Source organism: Triticum urartu, chromosome 1A, assembly GCF_056163025.1.
Source record: "Triticum urartu cultivar PI428250 chromosome 1A, HENAU_Tu73, whole genome shotgun sequence".
Classification (NCBI taxonomy): Eukaryota; Viridiplantae; Streptophyta; class Magnoliopsida; order Poales; family Poaceae; genus Triticum; species Triticum urartu.
In genome coordinates this window covers 71,901,635-71,911,232 of record NC_141873.1, presented here as the reverse complement: position 1 = coordinate 71,911,232, position 9,598 = coordinate 71,901,635, and positions in this window count along the sequence as shown.

Genomic DNA, 9,598 nt, shown 5'->3' with positions numbered 1-9,598 from the left:
AAGTGTCTGTTGGGTTGGCATGAATCGAGACTGGGATTTGTCACTCCGTATGACGGAGAGCTATCTCTGGGCCCACTCGGTAATGCATCATCATAATGAGCTCAATGTGATCAAGTGGTTGATCACGGGATCATGCATTACGGTACGAGTAAAGTGACTTGCCGGTAACGAGACTGAACAAGGTATTGGGATACCGACGATCGAGTCTCGGGCAAGTAACATACCGATTGACAAAGGGAATTGAGTACGGGATTGATTAGGTCCTCGACATTGTGGTTCATCCGATGAGATCATCGAGGAGCATGCAGGAGCTAACATGGGTATCCAGATCCCGCTGTTGGTTATTGACCAGAGAGTCGTCTCGGTCATGTCTGCTTGTCTCCCGAACCCGTAGGGTCTACACACTTAAGGTTCGGTGACGCTAGGGTTGTATAGATATGAGTATGCAGTAATCTGAAAGTTTTTCGAAGTCCCGGATGAGATCCCGGACATCACGAGGAGTTCCGGAATTGTCCGGAGGTGAAGAATTATATATAGGAAGTGTAGTTTCGGCCATCGGGAAAGTTTTGGGGTCACCGGTATTGTACCGGGACCACCGGATGGGTCCCGGGGGTCCACCGGGTGGGGCCACCCATCCCGGAGGGCCCCATGGGCTGAAGTGGGGAGGGGAACCAGCCCATAGTGGGCTGGTGCGCCCCCCCTTTGGGCCCCCCATGCGCCTAGGGTTGGGAACCCTAGGGGTTGGGCCCCCCCTGCATCCACCACCACGCCGTCGTGCTGCTGGATCTTCATCAACCTCTCCTTCCCCCTTGCTGGATCAAGAAGGAGGAGACGTCATCCGCTCCATACGTGTGTTGAACGCGGAGGTGCCGTCCGTTCGGCACTTGGTCATCGGTGATTTGGATCACGGCGAGTACGACTCCATCATCCTCGTTCTCTTGAACGCTTCCGCTCGCGATCTACAAGGGTATGTAGATGCACTCTCCTCTCGTTGCTAGTTGACTCCATAGATTGATCTTGGTGAAACGTAGAATTTTTTTGTTTTCTGCAACGTTCCCCAACAGTGGCATCATGAGCTAGGTCTATGCGTAGTTACTATGCACGAGTAGAACACAAAGTAGTTGTGGGCGTCGATATTGTCAATTTGTTTGCCATTACTAGTCTTATCTTGATTCAGCGGCATCGTGGGATGAAGCGTCCCGGACCAACCTTACACGTATGCTTACGTGAGACCGGTTCCACCGACTGACATGCACAAGTTGCATAAGGTGGCTGGCGGGTGTCTGTCTCTCCCACTTTAGTCGGATCGGATTCGATGAACAGGGTCCTTATGAAGGGTAAATAGAAATTGGCAATTCACGTTGTGGTTTTGGCGTAGGTAAGAAACGTTCTTGCTAGAAACCTATAGCAGCCACGTAAAAACTTGCAACAACAATTAGAGGACGTCTAACTTGTTTTTGCAGCAAGTGTTTTGTGATGTGATATGGCCAAAGGTTGTGATGAATGATGAATGATATATGTGATGTATGAGATTGATCATGTTCTTGTAATAGGAATCACGACTTGCATGTCGATGAGTATGACAACCGGCAGGAGCCATAGGAGTTGTCTTTATTTATTTATGACCTCCATGTCAACATAAACGTCATGTAATTACTTTACTTTATTGCTAAAGCGTTAGCCATAGTAGTAGAAGTAATAGATGACGAGACAACTTCAAGAAGACACGATGATGGAGATCATGGTGTCATGCCGGTGACAAGATGATCATGGAGCCCCAAGATGGAGATCAAAGGAGCTATATGATATTGGCCATATCATGTCACTATTATTTGATTGCATGTGATGTTTATCATGTTTTTGCATCTTGTTTACTTAGAACGACGGTAGTAAATAAGATGATCCCTCATAATAATTTCAAGAAAGTGTTCCCCCTAACTGTGCGCTGTTGCGACAATTCGTTGTTTCGAAGCACCACGTGATGATCGGGGGTGATAGATTCCAACGTTCACATACAACGGGTGTAAGACAGATTTACACACGCAATACACTTAGGTTGACTTGACGAGCCTAGCATGTACAGACATGGCCTCGGAACACAGAAGACCGAAAGGTCGAGCATGAGTCGTATAGAAGATACGATCAACATGAAGATGTTCACCGATGTTGACTAGTCCGTCTCACGTGATGATCGGACACGGCCTAGTCAACTCAGATCATGTTATACTTAGATGACTGGAGGGATGTCTATCTAAGTGGGAGTTCATTGAATAATTTGATTAGATGAACTTAATTATCATGAACTTAGTCTAAAATCTTTATAATATGTCTTGTAGATCAAATGGCCAATGTTGTCCTCAACTTCAACGCGTTCCTAGAGAAAACCAAGCTGAAAGACGATGGCAGCAACTATACGGACTGGGTCCGGAACCTGAGGATCATCCTCATAGCTGCCAAGAAAGATTATGTCCTAGAAGCACCGCTAGGTGACGCACCCATCCCACAGAACCAAGACGTTATGAACGCTTGGCAGACACGTGCTGATGATTACTCCCTCGTTCAGTGCGGCATGCTTTACAGCTTAGAACCGGGGCTCCAAAAGCGTTTTGAGCGACACGGAGCATATGAGATGTTCGAAGAGCTGAAAATGGTTTTCCAAGCTCATGCCTGGGTCGAGAGATATGAAGTCTCCAACAAGTTCTTCAGCTGTAAGATGGAGGAAAATAGTTCTATCAGTGAGCACATACTCAAAATGTCTGGGTTGCATAACCGCTTGACTCAGCTGGGAGTTAATATCCCGGATGACGCGGTCATTGACAGAATCCTTCAGTCGCTTCCACCAAGCTACAAGAGCTTTGTGATGAACTTCAATATGCAGGGGATGGAAAAGACCATTCCTGAAGTATTTGCAATGCTGAAATCAGCAGAGGTAGAAATCAAAAAGGAACATCAAGTGTTGATGGTGAATAAAACCACTAAGTTCAAGAAAGGCAAGGGTAAGAAGAACTTCAAGAAGGACGGCAAGGGAGTTGCCGCGCCCGGTAAGCAAGCTGCCGGGAAGAAGCCAAAGAATGGACCCAAGCCCGAGACTGAGTGCTTTTATTGCAAGGGAAGTGGTCACTGGAAGCGGAACTGCCCCAAATACTTAGCGGACAAGAAGGCCGGCATCACAAAAGGTATATGTGATATACATGTAATTGATGTGTACCTTACCAGTACTCGTAGTAGCTCCTGGGTATTTGATACCGGTGCGGTTGCTCACATTTGTAACTCAAAGCAGGAGCTGCGGAATAAGCGGAGACTGGCGAAGGACGAGGTGACGATGCGCGTCGGGAATGGTTCCAAGGTCGATGTGATCGCCGTCGGCACGCTACCTCTACATTTACCTACGGGATTAGTTTTAAACCTCAATAATTGTTATTTAGTGCCAGCTTTGAGCATGAACATTGTATCAGGATCTCGTTTAATACAAGATGGCTACTCATTTAAATCCAAGAATAATGGTTGTTCTATTTATATGAGAGATATGTTTTATGGTCATGCTCCGATGGTGAATGTTTTATTCTTAATGAATCTCAAGCGTAATGCTACACATAATCATAGTGTGAATACCAAAAGATGTAAGGTTGATAATGATAGTCCCACATACTTGTGGCACTGCCGCCTTGGTCGCATAGGTGTCAAACGCATGAAGAAGCTCCATGCAGATGGACTTTTAGAGTCTCTTGATTACGAATCATTTGACACGTGCGAACCATGCCTCATGGGTAAAATGACCAAGACTCCGTTCTCAGGAACAATGGAGCGAGCAACCAACTTATTGGAAATCATACATACTGATGTGTGCGGTCCAATGAGTGTTGAGGCTCGCGGTGGCTATCGTTATGTTCTCACCCTCACTGATGACTTGAGTAGATATGGGTATGTCTACTTAATGAAACACAAGTCTGAGACCTTTGAAAAGTTCAAGGAATTTCAGAGTGAGGTTGAGAATCAACGTGACAGGAAAATCAAGTTCTTGCGATCAGATCGTGGGGGAGAATACTTGAGTCACGAATTTGGCACACACTTAAGAAAATGTGGAATAGTTTCACAACTCACGCCGCCTGGAACACCTCAGCGTAATGGTGTGTCCGAACGTCGTAATCGCACTCTATTAGATATGGTGCGATCTATGATGTCTCTTACCGATTTACCGCTATCATTTTGGGGCTATGCTTTAGAGACTACCGCATTCAATTTAAATAGGGCTCCGTCGAAATCCGTTGAGACGACACCGTATGAATTATGGTTTGAGAAGAAACCTAAGCTGTCGTTTCTAAAAGTTTGGGGATGCGATACTTATGTCAAGAAACTTCAACCTGAAAAGCTCGAACCCAAGTCGGAAAAATGCGTCTTCATAGGATACCCTAAAGAAACTGTTGGGTATACCTTCTACCTCAGATCTGAAGGCAAGATCTTTGTTTCCAAGAATGGGTCCTTTCTAGAGAAGGAGTTTCTCTCGAAAGAAATAAGTGGGAGGAAGGTAGAACTTGATGAAGTATTACATCTTGAACCGGTAAGTGGCGCAGCTCAAGAAAATGTTCCTGAGGTGCCTGCATCGACTAGAGAGGAAGTTGATGATGATGATCATGAAACTTCAGATCAAGTTGCTACTGAACTTCGTAGGTCCACAAGGACACGTTTCGCACCAGAGTGGTACGGCAACCCTGTCTTGGAAATCATGTTGTTAGACAACGGTGAACCTTCGAACTATGAAGAAGCGATGGCGGGCCCGGATTCCGACAAATGGCTGGAAGCCATGAAATCCGAGATAGGATCCATGTATGAAAACGAAGTATGGACTTTGACTGACTTGCCCGTTGATCGGCGAGCCATAGAAAATAAATGGATCTTTAAGAAGAAGACAGACGCGGATGGTAATGTGACCATCTATAAAGCTCGGCTTGTCGCTAAGGGTTATCGACAAGTTCAAGGGGTTGACTACGATGAGATTTTCTCACCCGTAGCGAAGCTGAAGTCCGTCTGAATCATGTTAGCAATTGCCGCATTCTATGATTATGAGATATGGCAAATGGATGTCAAAACGGCATTCCTTAATGGTTTCCTTAAGGAAGAATTGTATATGATGCAGCCAGAAGGTTTTGTCGATCCTAAGAATGCTTACGATGTGTGCAAGCTCCAACGCTCAATTTATGGGCTGGTGCAAGCATCTCGGAGTTGGAACATTCGCTTTGATGAGATGATCAAAGCGTTTGGGTTTATGCAGACTTGTGGAGAAGCCTGCATTTACAAGAAAGTGAGTGGGAGCTCTGTAGCATTTCTCATATTGTATGTGGATGACATACTATTGATGGGAAATGATATAGAATTCTTGGAAAGCATAAAGGCCTATTTGAACAAGTGTTTTTCAATGAAGGACCTTGGAGAAGCTGCTTATATATTAGGCATCAAGATCTATAGAGATAGATCGAGACGCCTCATTGGTCTTTCACAGAGTACGTACCTTGACAAGATTTTGAAGAAGTTCAAAATGGATCAGTCAAAGAAGGGGTTCTTGCCTGTACTGCAAGGTACGAGATTGAGCTTGGCTCAATGCCCGACCATGGCAGAAGATAGAGAAAAGATGAGTGTCGTCCCCTATGCCTCGGCCATAGGGTCTATCATGTATGCTATGCTGTGTACCAGACCTGATGTAAACCTTGCCGTGAGTTTGGTAGGAAGGTACCAAAGTAATCTCGGCATGGAACACTGGACAGCGGTCAAAAATATCCTGAAGTACCTGAAAAGGACTAAGGAAATGTTTCTCGTTTATGGAGGTGACGAAGAGCTCGTCGTAAAGGGTTACGTCGATGCTAGCTTCGACACAGATCTGGATGACTCTAAGTCACAAACCGGATACGTGTATATTTTGAATGGTGGGGCAGTAAGCTGGTGCAGTTGCAAGCAAAGCGTTATGGCGGGATCTACATGTGAAGCGGAGTACATGGCAGCCTCAGAGGCAGCACACGAAGCAGTCTGGGTGAAGGAGTTCATTACCGACCTAGGAGTCATACCCAATGCGTCGGGCCCGATGACTCTCTTCTGTGACAACACTGGAGCTATTGCCCTTGCCAAGGAGCCCAGGTTTCACAGGAAGACCAGGCATATCAAGCGTCGCTTCAACTCCATTCGTGAAAGTGTTCAAAATGGAGACATAGAGATTTGTAAAGTACATACGGACCTGAATGTAGCAGATCCATTGACTAAACCTCTCCCTAGAGCAAAACATGATCAACACCAGAATTCCATGGGTGTTCGATTCATCACAATGTAACTAGATGATTGACTCTAGTGCAAGTGGGAGACTGTTGGAAATATGCCCTAGAGGCAATAATAAAATGATTATTATATTTTCTTGTTCATGATAATTGTCTATTATTCATGCTATAATTGTATTATCCGGAAATCGTAATACATGTGTGAATACATAGACCACAATGTGTCCCTAGTGAGCCTCTAGTTGACTAGCTCGTTGATCAACATATAGTCATGGTTTCCTGGCTATGGACATGGGGATGTCATTGATAACGGGATCACATCATTAGGAGAATGATATTGACTAAACCTCTCCCTAGAGCAAAACATGATCAACACCAGAATTCCATGGGTGTTCGATTCATCACAATGTAACTAGATGATTGACTCTAATGCAAGTGGGAGACTGTTGGAAATATGCCCTAGAGGCAATAATAAAATGATTATTATATTTCCTTGTTCATGATAATTGTCTATTATTCATGCTATAATTGTATTATCCGGAAATCGTAATACATGTGTGAATACATAGACCACAATGTGTCCCTAGTGAACCTCTAGTTGACTAGCTCGTTGATCAACAGATAGTCATGGTTTCCTGGCTATGGACATGGGGACGTCATTGATAATGGGATCACATCATTAGGAGAATGATGTGATGGACAAGACCCAAACCTAAGCATAGCACAAAGATCGTGTAGTTCGTTTGTTGTAGCTTTTCTGGATGTCAAGTATCATTTCCTTAGACCAAGAGATTGTGCAACTCCTGGATACCGTAGGAGTGTCTTGGGTGTGCCAAACGTCACAACGTAACTGGGTGACTATAAAGGTACATTACAGGTATCTCCGAAAGTGTCTGTTGGGTTGGCACGAATCGAGACTGGGATTTGTCACTCCGTATGACGGAGAGGTATCTCTGGGCCCACTCGGTAATGCATCATCATAATGAGCTCAATGTGATCAAGTGGTTGATCACGGGATCATGCATTACGGTACGAGTAAAGTGACTTGCCGGTAACGAGACTGAACAAGGTATTGGGATACCGACGATCGAGTCTCGGGCAAGTAACGTACCGATTGACAAAGGGAATTGAGTACGGGATTGATTAGGTCCTCGACATCGTGGTTCATCCGATGAGATCATCGAGGAGCATGCGGGAGCTAACATGGGTATCCAGATCCCGCTGTTGGTTATTGACCAGAGAGTCATCTCGGTCATGTCTGCTTGTCTCCCGAACCCGTAGGGTCTACACACTTAAGGTTCGGTGATGCTAGGGTTGTATAGATATGAGTATGCAGTAATCTGAAAGTTGTTCGGAGTCCCGGATGAGATCCCGGACGTCACGAGGAGTTTCGGAATTGTCCGGAGGTGAAGAATTATATATAGGAAGTGTAGTTTCGACCATCGGGAAAGTTTTGGGGTCACCGGTATTGTACCGGGACCACCGGATGGGTCCCGGGGGTCCACCGGGTGGGGCCACCCATCCCGGAGGGCCCCATGGGCTGAAGTGGGGAGGGGAACCAGCCCATAGTGGGCTGGTGCGCCCCCCCTTTGGGCCCCCCATGCGCCTAGGGTTGGGAACCCTAGGGGAGGGGGCGCCTCCACTTGCCTTGGGGGGTACTCCACCACTTGGCCACCGCCCCCCTAGGAGATCCCATCTCCTAGGGCCGGCGCACCCCCCTAGGGGGCCTATATAAAGGGGGGGAGGGAGGGCAGCCGCACCTCAAGCTTTGGTGCCTCCCTCTCCCCTGCTACACCTCTCCCTCTCGCAGAAGCTCGGCGAAGCCCTGCTGCGTTCACTGCTGCATCCACCACCACGCCGTCGTGCTGCTGGATCTTCATCAACCTCTCCTTCCCCCTTGCTGGATCAAGAAGGAGGAGATGTCATCCGCTCCATACGTGTGTTGAACGCGGAGGTGCCGTCCGTTCGGCACTTGGTCATCGGTAATTTGGATCACGGCGAGTACGACTCCATCATCCCCGTTCTCTTGAACGCTTCCGCTCGCGATCTACAAGGGTATGTAGATGCACTCTCCTCTCGTTGCTAGTTGACTCCATAGATTGATCTTGGTGAAACGTAGAATTTTTTTTGTTTTCTGCAACGTTCCCCAACACCAACCACCTGGCCACGAGGGTGCAGGGCGCGCCCTACCCCCTGGGCGCGCCCCTGCCTCATGGGCCCCTCGTGGCCCCCTCCACTTATTCCAGCACCCACACACTTCTTCTTCCTCCAGAAAAAATCACCCACCAGCTCAAACCAGAGTTCTAGCTCATCTTGCTGCCATTTTCGATCTCCTTGCTCAAAGCTCCATTCACAAAACTGCTTTGGGGGGTTGTTCTTCGGTAGGTGACTCCTCCATTGGTCCAATTAGTTTTTGTTCTAGTGCTTTATTTATTACAAATTTTTGCTGCTTAGGTGACCCTGTTCTTGAGCTTGCATGTCAAATTTATGTGGTCAAAAGTAGTTTTAATGCATGATATGGCCTCTAGGTACTAGTGGGAGTAGTTGCTATCAATCTTGTTGAGTTTTGGTTCACTTTAATTTTGAGTTACTAAAAATTTCAGAATTTTTTCAGAGGAAATGATGAACAGATTGTTGAGGGGCTCTTCGAGCCGGAGCTCGAAGGATAAGCAAAGTGAAGAGAATAAGAAGCCCAAATATAATCTCCCTCGCACTGCGGAGGTTCGACCGTGTGAATGGCCTTGTGATGAATTCTTGAGAGCAACCGGGATTCATGATGACTTTTATTATTTGGCTGAGAATGCAGGCCTCACCGACTTCCTCCATGACCAGCTCGAACAGTATCTCCTACTCACTAATATTTTTGTGCAAAATTTTCATTTCCATGCTAGGAGGTCGCCACCTTCTGTGGATTTTTATTTGTATGATAAGTATAAGGAGATGTCACTTTATGACTTTTGTGCGGTCTGCAAGTTGCCCTTTGAGGGTAGCATAGAGGAACCACATCATAATGATGTGGAAGGGTTTATTGATATGATTGTTGTAGGAGAAATGAGGAAAGTTTCCGATGCAAGAATTACTAGCATACATTTTCCTGTTCTACATTACTTTGCAATATTTGCTAGTAGATGCTTAATTGGTCGCGGGAACAGTGGAAACCTTAGTGCCCCTGATATTGTTATTTTGCGCCATGCTTTGTTTCTTGATACCACTTTCAGTTTAGGCGCTATTGTTGCTAAGCGGTTAAATCTGAACCGTACGAAGGGTCCCATCTTTGGAGGCATCTTTGCTTCGCGCCTTGCTGCACACTTTAACATACCTATTAGGCATTATGAGAA